This window comes from Poeciliopsis prolifica, unplaced genomic scaffold (genome assembly GCF_027474105.1).
Source record: "Poeciliopsis prolifica strain line A6 unplaced genomic scaffold, Auburn_PproV2 SCAFFOLD028, whole genome shotgun sequence".
Lineage (NCBI taxonomy): Eukaryota > Metazoa > Chordata > Actinopteri > Cyprinodontiformes > Poeciliidae > Poeciliopsis > Poeciliopsis prolifica.
Window position 1 is genome coordinate 6,784,329 of NW_026562403.1, and position 24,406 is coordinate 6,808,734.

The window sequence follows — 24,406 nt, forward strand, 5'->3', positions numbered from 1 at the left end:
CTACATTCTCGTTGAGTTTAAGATGATGACCTTTAGCTGTAATTAGAGAACAGGTCATTTCAGACATATGCAAAATGATATTTAAATCAAACTGCATTAAAGGTTGTTGGACTGATAACTCCAGATTCTCCTCCCGTAATCAGTCAGAATTATGTCTGACTCTGTTTTACAGGGAGCAAAGTTTTATTTTTGAAAATATAAAATGTTGTATCTGGAAATAGATACTTTATAAAACCATGTTGAGAACACCTCTCTGTACAGTGGTGAGCTGTTCAGGTGGCTGGCAGAGACACTTTAAAGGCGCTGTTAGAGATTACATCATACAGGCCTGAGGCTTTTTCACTAATAAATAAATGGGCTGAGATACTCTAATAGACCATTTCCTTTCCAGAGCTATCTTCTTGCCTTTAAGGCATTTACTGCTGACAGAACTCTACGTGTATGTGTGTGTGTATGTTTCTGCTTTGAACAGTTTCCTTTTAGCATGAAAAAATGCATCACAGATTTGAACCATCACTATATAAGAAACTGATTCAATATTTTTAAAGTTTTGGTAAATCAAACACTTCGATATGTGCTTACAGTTTATTTACTTTGTTTGTTTTCATTTGTGAAGACAAAGAATAGGGATAAGACTGACTATCTCTCCTTGGAGAAAAAAAATAAAATGACTTCATCAATAAAAACCAGTTCCCAACATTTCATATATACAAGATTATAAGTTTAAGCAAAACAGATCAGATTCCTGTTCCAATTTTCAATGAAATTTTAGTCATAATTTTCACATAGAGTAAGCAGTACAAGGCAGAGTTTCACCAATCAGCTAAGAAAGTCTTCAAACTACCCAATATTTCTTCTATTCACTTTGATTTTGGGTTGACATGCAAAATAAAGAAAAATCAGAATGTTTAACTGAGAAAAAAAAGACAATTTCTGTTATTGACATAACTTTCAAACTACAAAGACAGTCATCAGAGAATTTGAATTCATTTTGGAGCAGATAAATCTCATAAATTATTAGATGTCAGGTCTACATACAGTAGGTAGAATCTACACCATATTTCTTAGAATAAAAGGTCCAAATCAGAATTGGCAAGTCAGAAATCTGTATGGGTAAAGACAGAAAAAAAAATATTTATTTATTTCACAACAACATAAAAATAAAAATTCTCTATACTCTTCTTATTGAGATATTTCACTCATTATTGCATATTTTTTCATTTTTTGTAAAGCAAAAATTTGCCTGCCCTCTCTCCCCCTTGCTTCTGTCTTTCTTTGCTACACTCCTCCCCTCACTCCCCTTCTCTGGTGAACCAGAATGTCATTTCAAGCATGTCTAACTGCGGGAAGCCTTTTAAAAACTGTGACAGCATTTGCCCCCAATAGCTGCGAAACTGTGCATGAGTGTGGATGTTTGTATGTGTCACGGGGCATCAGTCTTCAATACCTTTTAAGTAACAGTTTTTGAAGGGGTCACTTCTTGATCTACATATGATATCTTGTCTTCAAGCAAATCAGCACAGACATGCATCACACACACACACGCGCACACACACACTCGCATGCACACACAAACACGCATGCTTCTCTTCACAGGAGTCACACTCATGCTGGGTGCATGATAAATGGCTCACACTGGCACAAGTAAAGGATGAGCAGTAAAACTAAAGGAAAAAAAAACAGGCAAACAAAAGGATAGTGACAAGAAAACTATAAAGAATGGTGGATGCTCATTTAATACAATGATTCCTGATGAACAAATGATAAATGACGAATGGCAACCTTTAGAGCAGATGTGAGAGTTCAGAGAATAGATGAGAAGAGGACCAAAACCACTAACATTATTTGTAAAACTTTCACTTTAAGCCACAAATGATGTTGCCTATAGCTGACTCTTCAGCATTCAAACTGCTTGGATGGAAAAACAACAGCTAATGACGTGAAACTCAGAATTATTTTCTGACATGCTGACACAACACAACAAAATAATATCTTTCACTGGGAATAAAATTTATACTTCAGTCTCATGTCTTTTTAGAAAGTGCATCTTTAGGATATTTGTTTTTATTCTCTTGAGTTTAAATATTATATAATAAAAAACATGACATATTCCTAGTTAGCAGTTTGTCAATGGGGACAATCTTTGTGGTGAAGGAGACAAACCTTTTCTGGTGATACTGGAAAACCCAACACCTTTGTTAAATCAGAAAAGGTTGAAAAATGCAATGAAGCCTCCTTCAGATTAATGTTTTCATGCTTGTGGCACAAAAGAAAATGTGGGAAATTAATGTTTCCACAAAAATATCTATTCCTTTTGTCTATAAAAAAAAACCCATCCAATATTCCACCTTTTTGTGAAGAACGACAAGACTCCGCTGTGATTTAAAATGAATGAAAACCCAATCTATAATCTTGGATTAAACTACTTAAGTCACACTAAAAGATGTATAATGCATAGTCAGCTAATTTATACCATCTCAACTTACTTTTCACTGTTCCCTTAAAGAAACCATTATCTTTTCATTTGATGTGAACTGACAAGGAGACAGAGGATTAGGTCAGCCTTTGAGAAACACCTCTGTGGCACAGCAGCACATCTGCTAATCCCCATCTATTCACTTCAGTTTATCTTTAAACTAACAAGCAGTTTAACATAATCTACTTTAAACCTGTCTGTTCACTCCCATTCAATTCTGAATTTACATAGCAATCCTTTCTGCCTGAATGCTTTGTCGAACAAGAGAGACACTGTGTGTGGGAGTTGAGCTGGTTTCCTCTTTTTCTGTGGACCATTTCTGCTCTGAAATTCTCCACCTGGAGAAAATCCACACTGCAATGAGGAATATTGTTTTTGTTTGCTTGCTCAGTACTTTGCATAATTAGATAAAGACATTTAGCCTACAGATGTTTAAAGTAATAATTATAAAATAGTCTTAGAGCAAGACTATTTCACAAAGTAAAGAATTGTGAGGAGGGCAAGAAAAATAAAGAGTAAGAAAGGATCAGAGGTGTTTAACATTGTCATCAGTATTTGGTCTGGTGCCTGGGGTCTACTAAAGCATTTGTAACCTATCACAACACCTAAAACGGCTTAGTTCCCAGAGTGGGAAGAAAGGCGTGATGACGGAGCAGTGACAGTTTCACCTCTGACCTCCTGTGGTATGGTTTCTTTATGTCTGCATTGCTCAAAAAGAATTTCTGCTATTTGTGCTGAAGTAGGGGGAGAAGGGAGTTAGCTTCACAGCAGAATCAGTTTGGGAACATTGGTCCTGGATGCTGACTGCTTAGTTAGAAACTCAAAAGTCCAATCTTTTTAAAATCAGGGAAAGTGCCTTACTAAAAGCAACCATCTCAAAACACTTAGGAAATACACAGACCTGTATAATAATGAGCCAGAGTGACCAATGGTGGCATATATATATAAAAAAAAAACAGTTTAAAACATAATTTGACACGCTGAAACATAAAACAGATGAAAATTATTTGGTCTCAAATGCCTGTCAGGACCACACAGAATGAATATTTTTGATTGCCTGAGATGCTAACGCCAACAAAAAATGGTGAGGAAACTGCAATGGTGGAAAAGAAATAAACCAGTCATCAAAATGTGGGTTAAACATGATCAACATTGCAAAGTTGAGCAACATATACATTTACATGTTTCCTGATATTTTGCACCCTTAATTGTCAGCTTAGCACAGTCGAAGGTTACTGATAAGTCAATAAGTGAGGAAGTTTTATTTTCCTGTGTTGAAGAAAACGCAGATTTTACTCAATTCACAATAAACTCGAGCAAATTTAGTAAGACTTTTCTATTCCTTTTAGCTTGCTCTTCCTTTCTCCCTTTCTCACTCGTGCATGTTGATACTGACAAAACTGCTTTACCTTTCACATCTCCCAACTTGCATTCATTCTTATCAAAGCTGTTCTCCCCATTTACTGCTTTTTCTTGAACTCTGCTGCAAGATAAAGAGGGGTGTTCATTTCTAGGTGAACTCAAGAGGTGGTGGTCCTCTAACCTTCGAAATGGACCTTTCCTGCTCTGTTTGGAAGATTAGGTGACCACTAAACCAAAAGAAATGAGACACCTTGGTCTGCCAGGCAGCACAGAAACAGTGGCAGCCGGCCTCAGGGGGAGGTGTGATTATTATCTCAATCCCAAACTATATTCTTCCATTTCTGGATTTCAAAAATTCTTCATTTACTTTAATATTCAAATTACTGAAATATGAATTAAAATTTTCCCTTTAAAATAAACTGAAATCTTTCAGCAAAACAGCTTAGGCATGTTTAAAACGTTAACACTAAAGACAAATTCACATGCAAGCAGACACAGACGCTCTCCAAGGCAGATGCTGAAATATTTTAAACTTAATGAAAGTCTATTGATTGATTGGAAATTACTTTTACAGTGTGCTGCGCTAATTTGAAATAGTCACAATATCACCCTACAACTAATTATTGGCAGGGATAAGAGAAAGACCAATATCAGTATCGGAAGATATCAGAACCTTCTGATATCTTCTAATACTGTATCAGAAGATCCATCCTTCTAGTCCCAGTGTGATAATGAATGTGTGGTTTATTGCTGTAGTAAAGTTCTTGCAAAGATAGCAAGTTTTGCATTAAAAAAAATGCTATGTAGAGTAATATTTCTGCATGATAAATGCCCTGATAGTTGACTAAAAGGCACATCATTTTTAAAGTCAATTTTCCCATCATATCAAAGTAAAACAAATTGACTTAATACATTTGAGATTTTTACAAAAACAAACATACAAAAGCATGTGAATTGATTGTGAGTGTAGAAGTAGGAAAGCAGGAGTCAGGGTTGCTAAAGAAGAGCCAACTGGTCAAATGGGTGGAATGTCAACAATGGCATGGCGAGGTAGAAAAACCTCCCAGAAAAGATCCTGAGTGGGAGCTGAAAGAGCAAGAGCTGTCCCACCTTCTCTGTGGGATCTGTCCCTGCCTACTATAGTGATTCATAAATCCACTTTTCAAACAATCAGGATCATATGCTACAGCCACCCACGTGGATTTTGACTGCCATCTGTAACTAAATAAAGGTTGCAAATCAAAAATGCAATTTATTTTTTACTTTAACAAACTTTATATATGAACAACATGACTGAATAGATAGTAAATGTTTTTGAGAAAATGCAAAAATCTAGCTTGGAATATGTCTCCTCTCAGCTTAATCACTACACAAGAACCCGATGAGCTTGAGAGACAAGAACAGACTCTTGTCTCTCAATTTACAAGGCTTAAATGTAAGATACTGACTGCATAGAAACACTCCTCAGAATCCCAGTTAAATCGTAATACAAAAACTATAAAACATCAATATAATTAATTTTCTCCTTTTTTGCAGTGAAAGTATTAACAATAAATGTCCCTTCAATAACAAAACCCCAGAAAGTATTTTCATTTATAAATATATATATCATTATGGCAAATATCTATATCATTATATATATTTATAAATGTGAATTAAACTGATTGTAATATATATAGTTTGTCACATAAATTTAATTCACATTAAACATGAGAAGCACAAATTGAAATTTGTATCATAAACAGTGTGACTTGCTGTTGGGCAAAGAAAATATTGACCAAAGATTTTTCTGAACTAAAGAAATTACTGCTGGAAACATTTCAAAAAGCTGCAAAGGAGGCACATGCCTGTCACGAGGCAAAATAATTGAAAGAGTAACGGTTTTGTTGCCGACCTCTTACCAGAGCAACAATTTGAAGAAGTAGTTTTAAAAACATCCAAATGACAGTGGCAAATTAGTTATAAAATAAGCAAACAAAACTAATTTACAAGAGCCACAATATCTAAAACTCTATACTTGTCAAGGAACATTTGTTACAGTTAGATCACTGGCAACTCTTTTTGACAGGTCATGAGGACTGATATACAAACATGGGCTTCTGGTAATTCCAATTAACCATTTTACACTAACCTAGTTTCACCCGTAGTCTTTGGGGCCTTCCACTAACAACAGAGCAACACGTGTTTCTCAGACGAATGGCTGTTTTTTTTTTAAGCCAAGAATCCTTCAGTTTAATATAACGACTCACTCTTAGATAGAGGGTGACAGATCTGAAGCACCAACAAATTATCTGAAAAATTAGCAGAAGAGAAAGGACAAACTGTTCCCTGTTCTAGGACTTGTTTAGGGCCAAACAACTTGGTGACACCAGGGGTTGGAACCTGACCTACAAACCGTCTGTGAACCCCACACCTGCATTAACACGAGAACTCACACTGATACAAAGACAGATATCTATCCACACACAGATGCAGTAACCACACATTCCATAACACTTGATTACCCATAATAACAGTTCATTTAGAGCTGCCAAAAGCCCACAATTTGAAGGACTGATAACACCACCTGGTTGGAAAAACAGGGCTTCTTTGAAAGTGTTTTCCCTCATAGACTTTGCCAAACAATTACGAACATCATGTAAAAGATTAAAGAGTTCTTCCTTAACACTTCAAAGGAGAGTAAGAAGAGAGGTTTGAGGTGAGGATAGAGATGACAGGAAAACTAGAGTCAAGTAGTTAGATTAAAATAGGCAAATCAGAATAACAAAAAAAAAGTTAGGATAAAGCAAGGCAAGTTTATTTTTATAGTACATTTCAGCATCAAGGGAACTCAAGGTACTTTACATGATGAAAACACAAATCAGCAAACATTACATTTTCTCCTAACTCTAAACAGTTGGGGGTTTATCCTTGATTTAAGAAACTTAGTGTTTCAGCACTTTTGTAGTTTTCTGTAAGTTTGTTCCAGATAAGTGGAGCATAAAAACTGAATGCTGCTTCTCCCCTGAAACTAACATCAAAGCTGTTTAGCTGTTGAAAAACAGCTTTTCCAATAACGTTGCAGATTAATGGAAGATTGTAAATTGGCCTGTAATTTTCCCCATACAGACTTGTCCAGATTGTTCTTTTTCAGTGGTGGTTTGATAACTGCTGTTTTTAAGCCTGAGGGGAAACACCTGATAAGAGGGATGCATTTAGAAATTGAATCAGATCAGACACAATGACAGACAAACCTTTCTTAAAGAAAAACACACCTTAATTTCCATACTATAAAACACTGCTTTAAACAATGCGATGCTAATATACAACTAATATACACGTTTTTCCCAACTGGTCTTGCAAAGCTGGCAAGATGCACAGTGAAGAGAACAACACAAGATCAAGATGAAAGAGTAGCAATGAATGAGAGATTGAGGAAGTGTGTGTAAGTTCAGGGATACCTGCAGGATGTAATCAGATGACACACATAAAAACCTTCACCATTTTATCTGATAACTAACTGTTAGCTAAAACCAAGATGGTTTGCAGCTCTGGCAGCTCTTTACTTCCTGAGCTTTTCCAACCATCCATCTGAATCATTATTGTTGCAAATCACTTACAATACGTATTATTATCGGATTGGGTTGTTATTGAAAAAGAAGAGGGTCAGACAAAACTGCATTGTTAAAATGAGGTGGGGGGAGTGATGGGAGTAATGCCAGTGTCAGGCTAGTGGTGGTGAAGCATGATGGTCCACTTGGGGTGAGTGGCGCAGTGGGATAAGAGCGTGGTGAGTTCATGCCCCCGTCAGGCCCTTTTCACACTGCATAAACAAAGAGATTACAGTGAGAAGGGGCTCTGTGCGGCTGACAACCCAGAGTACCCACACACACCCATTTCAACACAGGCACACAGTCACATACGGAAGTCATACTTTCACATGCACATAAGTATGTGCGCTCAAATCCATGTTAATGTATTGGAACATACAATTAGAAGGGCAAATTCATGCAAACAAAGATGCTCCCCAAAACACAAGGTCAACATAATGAAAACACACATCCAACTAACAAGAAACATCGCAACACAGTGGCGCCACCTGTCTCCTCTTCACCAATTAATGAGCCCCTGGCTCCCGGGATGCTACAACAGGGTGGCAATTAGCAGGGGGAAAAAGAAGAGGGGGTTATGAAATGAGGGAGAAAAACAGACAGTGGGGGGAAGGGGTGAGTAGGAGGCACAGAGAAGGGAGAGACATACACATTTTTTAAAATAAATCTGAGCAAGTTGAACATTTTGGTGTAGCTAGAAGAGCCAGACAAAGACAGTAGAAATATCTGTAAAATTGTAAGCTAATGTTTCAATCTATTTCGTTGTGAGAACAAGCAAAGTTTGGATATACCCATCTCACACATCAATGTTCGTTTAATGTGTGCAAAAAAATTTTATGGATCAATAAAAAAAATAAATCATATGGCAGATTAGTAAACTGAAGGAAATTAGACACAGTTAAGTGATCGTAAAGTGCAAAAGCACCCAAGGCAAATCAGAATAATGTGTATTTTTAATATTTTATTGATAAACATTAAGGGATAAAGGATGAAACAGAACAAAGACCTTACAACATCTGAAGAAAACCTGGATTTGTGGTTGAGCCTGCCTGTTAGTTTCCGTTTGTATTTCCATCCATCACAATTTCTCTAATTTTGTCTCCTTCCTTCGGCCATCCAGTAAATCTTTGCTTCCTGTTTTTCACTTAAATACAAGCACACACACATTCTTTTGTTTGCCACCTGATAACAGGCAGTTATTCATACTGTCTCCCGACCCCCTCTGACCCTTGAACTCTGAGACCTAAATGCGGAACAAGAACTGAGCGACTGGTCACGCATTTGCTGGCAGTCATTACATACAGACAAACACACACACTGAAAAGCCAGAGATGTGTACCTATTCCAATTTTGGATTGCAATTAAACTCTACTTTGGAACAAAGCTGAATAAAAAACTATACTGGAGAAACCTTTCCAGTCTAATGTGTTCTTCCAAAATCTAGAGAAGCTCAGAATAAACTTAAATAAACCAAACAATGTCTGCAAATATACAGAACCGGCATTTACCGTATAGATCCACATATTTATAATGACACTATTGTATCCTAATTGGAAGTTTAGGTCAACTCCACCTTTAGGTCCACAACAACAAACTAAATAGAACACAATTTGATTTATGTTCAGTGCAAATTCAGATTTTAATAGCATATGGTTTAAACACTTCAAAATGATTAAGTAAATGAAGCCAAAGTTCTTGAGAACAAATTTTCCACACATTTTAGATGTCTTTTTATGCCTTTTACCGTTCTTGATAAGTAAGCAATCATTGTCAGTCCAAAGGAATGGGCTTTTAGTGTTGCTCTACACCTGTCTGTGTAACCTACACAAAAAAGTAAACAAATAATATTGCACAGAACACATGAAAAAGCAACATTAGCTATGTGCTTACCATTGTATGCCAGACTGTATTTACTTAAAAGATTAAATATGACTGTAAGACATGTACAAGCCAAAGTAGTTTGGCTCGCCACACACAGAAGGCAGGTGTGGGGTCAGAGTTTCGGTCAGCGGCCTTGGTCCAACTCCCAAATATAGAGAATCCACTATTCAGGGATCCTTAGGTTCACTGCAGGTTCTCGGATAACCACCACAGACCTTTTATGTCTGGAGAAAAGCATGAATGCCAAACACACAAAACATGCATTCATTCCTCCATACATTCTCTTTCTTTTATCAGAAGTGTTGAATGAATTTGTGGAGATTTAGGTTTAAATTCCACAACATATTCACACAAATTTAGAAAGATATATAATATGGAACACACTCAGTTCAATGAGATCACCAAGATATCCATGACCTTACTACCAGAACACATGAATGCCTATTCCTCTCTTACCTCACAATCTAACCAGTCACCCACATCAACTTCTTTGCTTCTTTACAAAATCTCTCTCTATCTCTGAGTCTCAGAGAAAACACTATGCAGTGCCCATTCAGCGAATAACAGAGGACTTGTTCTAAACAGTGAAACACTGCACTCACACTTTGACCTCCGAAGACGAACTCTGAACTCCAAAATAAGTTGTGACACAAAAAAACATGTATTTACATGCATGTGTGAGAAGGTTGTGTGCATGAGGAAGATGCAGACGGATCCATGCACACAAGTTGATTTGCAGAATTATTGTTATGCCTGAGAAATATGTGTAAAACTCTTGATATACAACCTTGAATGTCAGGACATTTTGTTGCTTTCTTAAGTAGTAGAATATATATTGTAAGCACATAATATGTTGATTCCAAAAATCTACACACATACTACTCAGAATGCATGTAAAGAATCCATCAAAAAGAAAAACCTAATTGTTCCAGCCATAAATTTATGTTAGTTGATACAAGTTCTTGCAGGTCATTATAGCACAGAGAAACTCCCATTCTCCTCCAGTGAAATAGTTTCAATTTGATTGTTACAAAGCCATCTAACAGCAGGAGTTTTAGCCATGAGTCATACTCGCTCTGCTCTGACAAAGAGAGAAATCCATGAGCGGTAATGAAGACAGCAACTTATTTGATGCTTTAAAATGTTTCTATGTTCTACTTATTGTGGTACAAAAGTTAAAAGGTCAAACAAACAAAACAAAACACCTGGATCTGCAAACAAGCAGAACTTTGCCAGTACTAATAGCAGAAAACTACACAGGGTCCTCCCTTCGGCTTATTTTCTATTAAAGTAGGGATGAAAGGAAGCTGAACAATTTTCAGCCAGTGTATTTTAAAAAAGCAGGATGGCCTCTCAGTAATAGAAACTTCATTGCTCTCCAGTACTTGGCTGAATTCCTCCATTCACATGCATACATTCGTATATGTGCACTATATATGTGTGAACAATTCTATCTTTGAAATAGTAATTGCTTTAAATACCACTGGGAACACCACACAGATCGTGACAGAGTTTCACCCACAACTAATGATTATGTAAATACGATAACCATCTGTGGACATAATCGCGTGTGTGTGTGGGTGTTCTGCCTAATATTCTTTTATCCCTTATCATATGGAGATCAGCTGTTGGACAAATGTGCTATTGTTGAAGGCTGAGTTAGAGGCAAATGTGCGCTGGCATGCTTGTGTGTCTGTGTAAGTGAAGTTGTGCTTTACTGGTTCAGGGCCTCATCTGTTTCCCTGATACTGCGGAGGATCACATGTTGCTTCAGATGAGAAGTCCGGAGCTTGTTATTAAATGTCATAGGCCGATCTTCTAGAATAACCAATAAAGTTCTCATGGCTTCCGCATCTGTGGATATGTGGAAGTCCACGGCCAGCACACAGTGAATGCTCTGCAGGCCCGGCAAAATTCACCAATAAGAGAAGCCATAATTCATTATCTGGGTGTCTGTCTTTCTGACTGACCAACAAATGGTAAGTGCATGCACACACAGGCACAAAATGCCACTACACTGCTCCTCCCCACGGCTTAGAGAAATTACTGCCACCTGAAGCGGAACCACGTCCATCATGAGGAGGCCCCACAAAGCCCCACAGGTGTCCTTTAACATGTCCAATGGTCTCCTCCTCCCCCAGCTCTCCATGTGTCCATTCATCTAGCTGCAGTGGAGAACAGCAAAACAAAACACATCCCTGGGGGAGTGGAGGGACCTCACAACTATCCAAGTACATGAATTCCTCTGTTCTGCAGGCACAGCTTGGAGCATCCCACCTAATGACAAGGCAGTCAAACTACTACTAAATTCATCATGTTGTAAGTTTAAAGAAATTTCATTTTTATACATTGTGTGCACAGGATTTTTTCAGTACAGTAATTTAGTTCACATGACCTCATATTGTGTTTTTGCTCTCCACCTGTGTGGTGTTAAATAGTCTGATTTGCAGCCAGAAATGAAAAGCACAAATCACTTCACCCTGACCAGACTTGTTGTGTTAAAATGAACACAATGAATTATGAGAGACAGGTGCAAAACACTCCAAACCAAAAAGACCAACTTTGCATGTTTTGCAAAGATGTTGAGCTGGCTCTGGTTTAAAGAGGTGTTCCTAAGCCAAACAAATAGAAAGAAATTGAGCAATCAGCAGTTCCTGCAAACTTGCCTTCAATTGAAAATCACACAAGATTTTCCAGATGCTGTCAGAACATATTAATCTACCCAGGGCTGACAGTGTGATATAAAAATAAATGTTCACGGTCTACCACTAAAATAAAAACCTCAAATTCAGTTTTATTTATTTTTTTTTTTTACTTTGTCTTCCTAAAGCTAAGTTACACAACTTTAGGACACCCCAGAGAGGTAAAACATAAAAAAAAGTGACTGGAATTCAAATGTCAGGCACAAGTCACAAAAAGACAGCTGAGCAGACAACAGCACACATAGGTAGGCAACACAGCAACGAAAGGAGTCAGGACCAAAGATAGACCTAAACACAAACATTGTGAGAGTCAGTTTTAGAATAAACACAAAGCTCTCTCAGCGTCACCCAGGAAGAAATATTTTTCTTTGATCTCAACCCATGGGACCTGGCAGCAGTCTGAAGAACCAAATCACCTCCCAAACAAACGTCAACACTGCTAACACCCTCAAGGTCAGAGCAGACATGTTTTAGTCAAACATTTTAGTGTGCTCATATGAACACTGAGAAGACTCAGAAGGAGCATCAGTAATGTGTAAATGTAAATGAGACTTAATTCCATTTATAAAAGCCAATACCTGCAGCTAGGCTTTGCCTTGAACCACTTTACTGCAGTTTTATAAATAAACCCGACACTTCCAACCAATCGTGTGTTCCGCTTTCACTCTACTCCTCACTGTACAGCTGTGAGGAGTAAAACTTTCTGGTAAAACTTGGGAGCTGCAGCAATTATTTTAGAAACCTGCTCAAGCCCAATCTCAAAGACCTCTGCTTACACTGTTGGGACACAAACTACTTTGTACTGCAATGATTTGTTGAAGCTGCAATATGAACAAATGTAGTTCCACTAACATGCAAACACAATTTGGATAATTTTGTCAACTTTGGGATCAACTTTTAGATAAAATAAAGTTAGTTAAATTGATAAGAAGAATCAAAATCAAAAATTTGCCTTCCATTTCTCAATTTAGGAATCTGAAGTCCATCAATGACTCTTACAGTAAAAAAAAAAAAAAAGCATTTAACGGCTGCTTGCTTAAAAATTGAAATTACGCATCTATAAAGTGGTAATGCTGTTGATTTGTCTGAATAGGCTTCTTCTTGCAAGCAGGTTTTTATGTTAAATAGATTGTCATTCTATGAAAATCTTTTTAGCAATGAATGAAATTAAGACATTACATCAAATTTCACAGATAACAAATTTAAAGTTGTAAATACTTAGAAAAATTGTGTTAATTCAATGCTCCAGCCCTGGACAACAATCATAGCGGATTATGTGGCCCTAAGATAAAAATATCTTCTCAAATCATTCTTTTATTTTCATTTTGTTTAAAAATGTTTATTTTCTATAAGAGAGAGAAAAAAAGCTTCAAACACTCATCCAATAATTTTATTATCACAACCAGTTCAATGTTTTGATGAGTACAATCATAAACAGCCAAACTTAAGTTTTAGAATATTATTTCATTATATCCTTAATCCATTGATTATGGTTGTGATTCCTGTTTTGAACAGTTTTCTTTTTCATCTTTTGAGACAGAAGTGACAAAATCTATAATTTTTTTTAATCGTATAATCATTTTGGTTAACTTCAGGCTACAAAATGTTGTGCTTGTTTAATTAGAAAAATAATAGTTTATTTCTGCTCAAGCAATAAATAGTAGAAACGTACATATCAGTTCAACAGAAGGTTTGTGTCCAGATTGGCTCATAGCAACATCTACACAGCAGGAGTCCTTGGAGTCAGATGCAATGGAAACAACTGGAAAGATTTTTTTTTTTTTCATGTCTTTTCATGAGCTCACATGCAGCACCTTCCCTCATCTGTCTTATTTACATTTACACATCATTACACTGGCCCTGCTCCTCACCCTGCAGTTGTTTTTAGGTTAGAGCCTCGTCATGCTGAAAGATGCTGTTCTCAGCACACCTGAGACTACACATGCAAGTTCACATGTACATTTCTTTCACCACCTGTGTGTTTGTGAATGTCTCAGGTGGTATTTTACATCCTGGAAATAAACTTCTCCAATTACATCAGTAATGAAGTGTGACTAACACCCAAAAACTTCCATGACAGTAATGCATTACAAAATGGAATGTGGAAAGAGCATTTACACAGAGCAACAATTTGATAGAAAAGTACAGCAGTCAATAAATCTGTAAAATCTATTTATTCTTCTGCTTTCAGACAGATTTTGTTTTTCATCCTACATTGATTTTATTTTGGAAAGATGTACATGCACATTTCAAAACATTATCATTTTCATTTTCACATAATCAATTTTATAGTGAAAAATGATTATGTTTATGAATTCCGTTTTCATTTCAAAGAACTGGAAAAATTGTTTTACTGACCAATACAATTTATCCTCTGCCATCTGAAAGTAAAAATGTGCAGAGAAAGCAGAGCCTTTGATGCTGTCTTGTTCCATTCCTGAATTGTCTTTTCTGTTCATAATGCTAGCAAAAATTATGCCTTGGTACTGGGACTCTTATTCTCCCAATTTGTTTATTTGTTGTACGAACTGTTTCTTGGTGTGTGATATTCGTTTTAGTTTAAATTTTGTATTTATTTTAAAAGTTTTTATAAATTATGTTCAGCATTCTTGGTGTGATGAATTCTACTGAAATGTGCTGAACAAATAAATTGTATACAGTACATTTTCTTCTTACCTGGAAGCGATGGGCTGACGTTTGTTGGACTTTGGTCACACAGCTGAGCAATACCTGCACACAATGTCACAATATTTGGGAGAAATTACAAAAGGCTTTCGTGAACAAACTGTAGCTTTAATGCAGCCATTACTTTTGGAAAAAAAAAAGAAACTTAAAAAAAAATTAAACATGATTCCTACATAACAAGTAACACAGCTGGTCTCTTTCAAATCAGTCTGAACTCCCTCACTCATTTACTGTAGCCACTTTCTCCTGTTCAAGGGTACAGAGGAGATGTAGTCTCTACTGGCATTCAACAGATGACGCAGTGCACACCAAGAACATCTCAAGGCCAACAACCATACATGCTAACACCAAGCGCATTGTAGAATCAACAATTAACCAAAAGGGTATATTTTGCATGCTTTTGGAGTAAATCATAATATCCAGAGAAAAAAATTATTGCAGTTTTTTTACTTTAAATTCATTAGAAAGGATAAAGTGAGCGAAGGGTCAAGTCTAACAGATTCCCACCTGTAGAGTTGGAAAAATAAGCTCAACTCTAAATTCCTTCAATAACCATAACTCTCTGGGCGGGTCCATTTCTTCATCTCTAAGAAAACACAGCTTTAGAAAAACTGTAATTCACATTGGATTCATTTCGCACAGCGTTGCTTTTTATTGGCACACTATAAACCAGTCCACTGTGTGTGTGCGTGTATGGGGTGGCGTGCGTGTGTGTGTGTGCATGTGTCTCTGTGAGTTGTGTGCCTGTCTGTGGTCTGTTGCTAATGTAATAGCCTGTAGTCAGAACCACAATTTGACAAAGGGGTTAATTCACGCTAGGTGTTAAAATGAGCAGATCTTACATAAATCAAAGCCTCTACAGATTTTAATACATCAGTGAAACCACAGCTAGTTAAGGGGGAAAAAAGAAAAGCCATACATTTACCCTTGTAAAAGTGTCATCCAGTTAACGATGAAAAAAATGACACTAGTAATTGCTGTGGGTCAAAAACGTCCAGGATAATGATTCTTTTAGCTCACATAGTTGCAATGAAATCTAATCCTGGGAGTCGTAAAACCTGCCACGCTTTAATAATCACCACACAGAACACGAACCTTGAGTAAATTAGGACAAAATACTGATTAATTTTAAAACTGTTACACTTATTTTAAAAAAAGAACTTAACTTTGATGGCAAACTTAGAAAAGATAACAACTGACATGTCAAACTTCAAGAAGAAAGGGAGATTTACTGGATAAGATTAAATACTCAGCTTCATCTTGGCAGCAGATCTGCTCCAAAGACAGAGCACATTTGTTTTAAAGAGGTGTACTCAGACTGTATATCAACTTAGACTAATCTAAAACTTGAAGATATCAGTATCAAGGAAAATTGCTGCATAGGTTAGACTGAGGTCCTGTGTGACACAGAAATGAACAAGTCAATCTTTGTTTATACTAGAAGATCTTAAACAAAGTAATTCTATATGTCAATGCAACATGTCGGCAACAAAACATGTTGAAAGAGCCATTTTGGATCCAAAAAACAAAAATCAAATTTGTCTGGAGCCACAAAACATTAAAAGCCTTCTATAATGTTGATAATGAAGGTAAAACAATCTTTAAGTGTTTATATTAGCTATATTTGCCTATTATCAAAATGACTAAGAGTATACATAATTAGCATTTATGATGAATTGTTTATTTTCCCGGCTGGGCGTCCTGGACGGAATGACGCATCACTTGACTACTTTGTTGTACAACAGTGCTTTAAATTAAGGAAATGCAATAAAGAAATCTGATTTTTGATCCTTTATTATGAAGATCGACATGGAAAGGGGTTTTTTTTTTTCCTTTTGGAACTTGGACAATCTGCTCCCAAATGCAGTTTGCATAACAATAATTACTCTTTATAAATAATCACCATTAAGTGTGTGATCAAAAAAACGGAATCTGCATAGCGTGCCACTTATCTGGGCCACAAACAGAATGCAATAAAACGCAACCCGCAGTCACACAATAAAACAGCAGCCTTTTTAAAAGGTAATGTATATGACAGTAAATTAATACAGATTAAGTTTGATTTCTGTGCAAATGCCAAGCATGCCAGTGCAATGGTAAGACAAAGCAGAATCCTCTTTTTTTGGACACGCAACCATCCTGGGACCTGAGCAACAAAACAAGTGTCTTTCTAAATATATGCTGACAAAAATCACTAATCAATTTATAAAAACAACCACTTTGTTACTAAATATATGTGCCTATGGCAGGAGTGTGTTCTTGCATGTTTAATGTGTCTTCTATTTACGGACATCACTGAACAGTGTCTCAAACATCAGGCATTGAATATATAACTTTAATCTTGACACGGCAGCTAATGTAGCGCCTTCCCTGGAAAAGTCTTTCCACACTACTGTATTTTTCAGACTATAAGCCGCTACTTTGTCCCCACTCTTTGACCATGCAGCTGATATATGTTTCTTGACCTGGCCAGCAGAGAAAAGTAACACATAGAAAATGTCTTGCCAAAAAAGCTACACTGAAAAATAATGGAAATTCAAGTAAGATAATGTCATAGAAATATTTTACTTTAACCATAAACAGCTCATATAAACAACCTTTAGAACCAGCTATGGATAACTTTGTGTGATCCGAGTCGCGGCGACGGCAGAAAATGCCACTATAGGTGTCAGCTTACAGGTCAGCCTTCAGGAGCAGACATGTCACGTCTGTATCCCAAACAGTTGGTTCTTTCAAAAAGGATCAGTGAGACAGATTACTACCCTGATCCTTTCTTTCACTTAGTTACTACAATCTGTCAACTCGCTTTCAGCTTTACAATAGGCAACAAAAACATGGTTGGATCGGGTGACTGGAGAAATCCAACAGCTTGCAATGAAAAGTCATGTGCAGATATTCTAAAGCCACATATATCCTTCAAAGTGTTTCATGATCTATTGTGACACAAGATGATGCATCAATAATTTAATTAGGCTAATATAAGAGTATATTAGATACACTCATGTTAGTTGCAGACTGAAGCTTGTGGATACAGACAAGTTAAAAAAAAAAAACAATGGCAAGGTGTATGTTAATCGTCAAGACATGGAGCTAGTGATTAGAATAAACATTAAACCCAGTTATGCTTTTTGTGGACACATCATGTTTAAATCCCCATTTCAGCCTGGCAATAAATGCAACATTATTACCCCTGATCAAACCAAATTGACAGTTTGGTACCAGACAACAATTTATGTTGTTCTGGTACAACATAAATTGTTCTGGTACAACGTAAATTCTGCAGCAGGTATATTATTATGAAAAGTTTACTTTGTTGAGCTTTAAATCATGTTAGAATGTCATTCAAAGCCACCCAGAGTGTGGATTTGATTCATTGATGCATGTTTGAGGAATCCTTGAATCTTCCATGGCAGCAATGCCTTAACGCCTGCTAATAAAATGTGCCACCTATTTAGATAAAGCCCCTCCTTGGAGCTGCAGTCATCAGCCAAACTCCAGCCACACAGAGCACCTCTCCCCCACATCCCTCCCACACAACTCCTCCAGACTAGTGGCAGCACCAATTCCCAAACACCTTTTGAATTTGTGCGTCTGTTGAGCTCATCAGATAAACTACAACACTCTAAACAAAGGCTGTAAACTACATTATTGGGAAGCATGTAGAAGCATAGTTGCGATGGCGTGCTGAAGGGAGAATGTTGGAAAGAGTAGGGGTTTTTAAAGAGACAGAGGCCAGCTTCAAGGCGTCAGATATAGTTATGTTTCAAAGTCAAATTTATCTCCCTCCTGCAACCCTTTAAATCAGTATGGTAGTAAACTTTTTTCACTATGCAGCAATAGTACTGTGAGATTTGGCTGTAAGTTACCAAAATGTTCTCAGCTAGATACAATTACACATTATGATTTCCCATAAACCTTTGCCAGTGTGTGTATTTTTCCTCTCTTGCAGGGCGGGCAGCTCCTAAATTCTTGTTTGGTTTGTGAGCAATGCAATGAGGTCTAGATTTGCTTATAAGTCTCACTGAAGGTTTATGAGAATGTTTCTTTTAAAAAAAAAAAAAAAAGCTTAAAAATTGTAATGCATTGAAATGTTTATTATCACCAGAACAATACAATCATTGTCTTCAGAGCAGTTGTTTACTGAAAATTACTTTTTTAAGCAAACACTACTGATATTATTATCTAGCAATACCCATAGGGATTTTTAAACTGTATTTCTTGTTTCAGTGGCATAACAGGAGGGAAATAATTGTCATATGTTTTTTTTTTCCACAAGCTGAAATAATGTTTAGTTTTTAACACTGTATCCTGGACCTGCTCAGGGTTTTCATGATGACTGTATCAAGCTCATCAACATATTGCAGCACCTGGCGATAGCTCTGACAGCTACAATCAGTCTCAAAGTTGTGTGTGAAAAGTTTATTTGTTCTATATTTTTGGGGTAAAGTGATTCTGACCTTGTGTCACATCATCTACGTAACATGCCTAATGAAAGGTGATGTGTTGCTTTTTGATACCATATAGATGCTGTTGTCAAACAATTAAAAGAGATGGACGAAAGGATGGAGAGAGCAGTGCAAGTGATAAGTGGACAAGTTTCTGATAAAGTTACAGTGAATGTAAGAAATAAGCATAGACATGATTTTGCTTTTTTAAAGCAATATTTTTACTTCTATCTTTTAAAACCTACCCTGAATGTAGATACAATTATGATACAACTTGACCAAATTTCTCCTCTAAGATTCCTGCCACAGTCTGAGGGATATCCTCTTTGTAATAAGATTTTCTAATTCCTGAATTGTTTGAACTATTCAAGCTTTGGATACAAGAAATCTTGTTGAGATATGAGGTCTCAATTTCCAAACTGACCCATTTCAGACAAACACATTTAAAGTAATATGTAATGCAGAAGAGATGATGTCCAATTTAAGACATTCAAAAATGAGTGAAGCAATCCTTCAACTTAGTGCAAATATGTTTTGTCTTTTCCATGGTATGACAGAGTTGACCTATTTAGATGCCAATAATGTCTCCCTTACTGTAGCTTTAATGCAGCCTTTACTAAAAACACAAAAGTTCAGTCCTACAATCATTCATTCCTGTAAAAAGTCTCATGCAGCTCATCTTTATTCACACACCGTGTGACTCATTCACAGGTCTTGTTTGACACACACAATACATTAGCTACAAAGCAGTAGAAAATGTGCACTTGTGACATTAGATCCAGTTGCAATTGTTGTCCATGCCGCAAATGTTAAGAGTTTCTGTGATTCTGTTGATCACTAGGTCCATGAAACATCCTCAAGGTGCTGAGTTTTTTGTGGCAAAACACATATGCCTAATTCAGTCAAATTTATTGAGGTTGTAATTATTATAAGTCAGTGTAAAGGGAAAAGGACATGGATTACTACAGCAAAATTACTGCATTTATAATAGTGTAATATTCAGAATGATCATTAGTCTTCCATTCTTACTTTTTTGTATTTTTTCTTCCTCATTCTCAGGTGCAGACACTAACCAAAATCCTGTCCAGTGAAACAGTGCTGCCTCAGAAGCTTTAGGAAATTCTAGAAAACCATTACAAGAAAACACATGATCAAATTCATGTGAGCCTGTAAATAGCTAAATGTCTGAACAGAAGATTGATTCATGCTTATGGGTAATGTGGCAGTCACTCAGCATACCTGGCCTTTTACCCTGCACTCACACATAACATCTCTGAGGAACTTCTGTTAGCTGGTTTCTTGCTCTTGCTCACTCTCTCACGCACACACACATTCACTAGAACACACACATAGACCCCACCCACTTTGTAAAAAACACACACAAGCAATCATACAAGTTGAATTTATATAGCATGTCACCTAGCAGCGCAGCCAGTGCAGAATGTCCAGACTGTGGAGCCCCAACACACTGCAGTTCTCACAAATACTAAATCAACATTGTACCAAACCTGAAGAAAGCCCAACTTAGAGTGAGATGAGGGAGTAGCATATAGATTATTTCAAATTTCTGAACTAAAGTTCAATCATTGCAGGATGAGTGGCTTATTTGTATCTAAGTACAGACATTAAACAGACAATATCAATGTAAAACATCCAAGTTTTATATTTAAACTAGACAAGACTCTGTGAGAGTAAATACTGTCCTTCGATCTTTTAAAATGTACAAAAAGATCCTGAAAAGTCAAAATGTTAACATTTATAAAGCAATGTTTATAAACTTATAAACCATCTCGGTTTATAAGCTTAAGTTGTTTTCACACAAAAATGGACCTGCTCATTTAAATTCACCCATAAAACTGAAACATTAGATTACTCTGTGTAATGTGGAGGCAGAGTGAGTGCCCAATAGCAGGGGCTATGTCTTCATTGCATCTGTCCAGGGTTGATTCCTGACCCTGAGACCTTTCCTGCATGTCTGACCCCTGCTTCTCTCCTTGCCTATTTTCTGTCTGGTGACTGTCAACAAAGGCCTCTGATGCTGAAAAATTATATCTAAAAAAATTAGAAATAATAGATACTACACCAATGGTGGGTATTTTCAAACTTGGAACATTTGCCTTAACTGTGATATGTCTCTACATTGCTGAAAAGTATTTATAAAACAACTTTTATCAATGACAGTATAAAGAAAATCTTTAAACATAAATCCCTAAATAATGTTTATATGCTTATGCAGTGCTTCTCCCACCTTGGTAACTTTAGATTTTATTATAAAACTACAAAGCCTACATAAATAACTTTGCCTATCATCTTCTCTGGGTTATGCTTGGTTACAAGTTTTATCCCTGTCACATGTCTGATAAATAAGCAATTCAATATGCCATTACTGAATATTGCTATTTATTTTCAACCCTTCGCCTCTGTCAGTCAGTGTCAAAGTATTTGCAGACCACCCCTGCTGGCGTTGAAGGCCAGATAAGGTTGACTGTTTTAGACTAATTTTGTCTGACGTGCACTTGTCAGGGACTGATGTGATTTGTTTGACCACCCAACACGCCTTGAGGTGTAAAAGAAGTACAGTATGGAGTCATAAAGTAGTGATAGGTGTTTGTCTCTACTGTGTGCATGGTTTGAAACTTAAAACAAAGAAAGAAATTATTATACCTACTAGTTCAACAAAGCTTACCCACTTGTTTGCTCTGGAACATTTTGGCACTTCAATGCGACCAAATTGTAAGATGTAAAGTGCAAAACTTAAACTCAGTTTTTGTTTTGTTTTGTTTAACATCGTCTTGGACTCCCAGCAAGATACATTTTCATCTTGTCTTTGACAGTAATTTATTTTTTACTCTAATTGCCTTTATGTTAATGAAGATAAATATTTATTTAGTGTATTTAATAGCACGTAGACATTCAAACAATATTATTCTAAAATTATTTAAACTATAAAATGGACAATAGGTTTCGTTCCTCAGAAAAGCTGTGATTTCATGGGTGTTTCATTGTGTAGTTCTTGACATCTTCATCCAGATGAGTGTGTTCTGCTCAATGAACTGTGATGTGGGAGTGATTCTACTTGCAAAGGAACAGGCTGACTGATGGAGTTGTATGTCTCAAAGATCAAAACATCATCTACTCATGAAACTTGAGCCACTTTGCTCAAAGATACTTTTCTTTCTTTGTCTTTTGTTCTTTTTTTTTGGTAATGGCTCAAAAACAACAAACACGTTGATACATAGTACTACATCAAAGCACACTAATCGTGACATCACATGCTCCTTTTAGGGAGTCACTAACGTTTTTTTTGTTTTTCAAGATAAAATTTATGTCTATTGTTTGAAACTTCCTGTATGAACATTTTAACACAATACAAACTCAACTTTAATATAATAAACTTTTGCACTGACAGTTTTAAAACAGAACATCTAATTTAAGGTTGATTTTCATGAAAAATGCCTGTTTAGTAAATATCTAAACCAGTGGTTAGAAACATTACGAGTGTTTTGCCACAGAACATTGTGGTAGCTTAACTTTAAGGCTCCATTTACATGAGACCGCTGTCTGGAAATTGCCAGCATTTTCTAATGTTGATTGGGGAAATGTTACACACTTAGACAGTGTTGGTCAGTGGTCCCCAACCTTTTTATCACCACAGACCGGTCAAGGCTTAGCAATTTTACTGCCCAAACAGTTGACATGTTTGGGATTCCCATATTCGCGCACAATCCGGTTTAAGGATTTTCAAAATAAAAGATCCTCCAGACTCAAATATGAAAATAAAATGGAAATATTTAATTTTTTCTTTTGTGGCCTGGTAACAATTGGTCCAAGGACCGGTACCGGTCCACGGGCCAGGGGCTGAAGACGACTGGTGTAGATGACCAGGTCAGGGCACTATGTGATTTTAGCATGACATTTAAAAGTGCGTGCATGTCTGTGTTTTAGCTTCCTCCTCGCTAGCTTGCAGCTCATTTAGAAAATAGTAACAACAAACAGCAACAAGAAAAACTATGGCCTGACACATATAAAAACTTATAAGAAAACAATTCAGAGACTTCAACAGAGAAAAACAATTAAAATGGAAGCAGCAGATCCCTGTAGCACATATACTAAAAGTAGAGTCAGTCCACCTTGAGAATGCCTTTTAGCCACAGACTGTCCACAGTCCTCCAGATTAGCCTTAATTTCCTGCAGTACAAGTCATGTTATATATTGAGAGCAAATTACATGTACTAGAGCTGGGTCAGAAAAAAGATTTGACCTTAGAATTCACAGAGAAGAACGCATGTCATTTTTTATGTGCTCTATAAAGCGGCCGACAGGTGCAAACACTAAGCAAATGGTAAAATGCACTGCAAACACATGAATGATGTAATTTCCAAAACACAAAAGCAAGAGAAAATGCTGCAAACAAAGACCTTTGCAATTGCAGAATATTGAAGCAAAACCTAAACTGAACAAAACGGATGCAAACAAAACAACTACAACCACAGGAAATACAAGCAAAAGGGAAAAAGCCTCAAATAACAAAAACTGCAAATATGAAAAGATTGATCCAGACCACTAGGAGGAGTCTGGTGCAGCTACTACAACGTATTGTAAACGACGTGTTTGAAAAAGTCATGGAGCATTTCTTCCTTCTTCAGGGCATCCCATTAAATCATGGCATCTCATCTTTACCTCTTAGATATTTATATAACTGGCCTTTACTGAAAGTATAATCCCATAAATATTTTGGGTTGACTCCCTCCAGTGGATTGTAGCACTTATGTGGAGTATTGTTCTGTTCCATTTATTTGAATTTGTGTGTTTTTGGAGATTGCATCATTCATGCGTTACATCCTTCATTTTGTCATTTCACAATAAAATTTAAAAAGAGTGTACAAATTTGTTATTATTGGCAAGCATAAGTGATCCTAAAACAGAAAGTGAAAGAGAAACATTTCTAATATAAAACCTGTTCAAAATGAATAGATATGTTTGACCTTGATATTTTCAGAAAGCACCTCGGCCTTTTTTGTGTTCAGTTAAGCCCAACGGATCGGCCCTTTCTGTATAACTGCATTAATGTGGTGTTGCTTTTGCTAACATCAGATGTTTCAAGATTCTTTTCAATATGACTATGATGACATCTCACACCCTACCAACAGAAAATATAAGTTGTCATAGAAATATTTAAGAGTTGAACAACTCTTGTGTAACTTCCAACTTACACATTTTCAGACAACAAAGGACAGCCTATTTGGGTGGATTTTGCCCACCTCC

At 36.6% G+C, this 24,406-nt stretch overlaps 1 protein-coding gene across 3 annotated transcripts in view; it reads right to left on the reverse strand.

Moving 5' to 3' along the window:
• Positions 1-24,406, reverse strand: part of bmpr1ba (bone morphogenetic protein receptor, type IBa) — a 66,695-nt gene that overhangs the window by 27,477 nt on the left and 14,812 nt on the right. The window contains exon 2 of one of the 3 annotated variants that reach the window (XM_055049030.1): positions 14,688-14,741. The exons of the other annotated variants lie outside the window; for them this stretch is intronic. The gene's annotated coding sequence lies outside the window, so the exon portion shown is untranslated. The remainder of the gene's footprint in view (positions 1-14,687; positions 14,742-24,406) is intronic. 3 annotated transcript variants of the gene reach the window in all.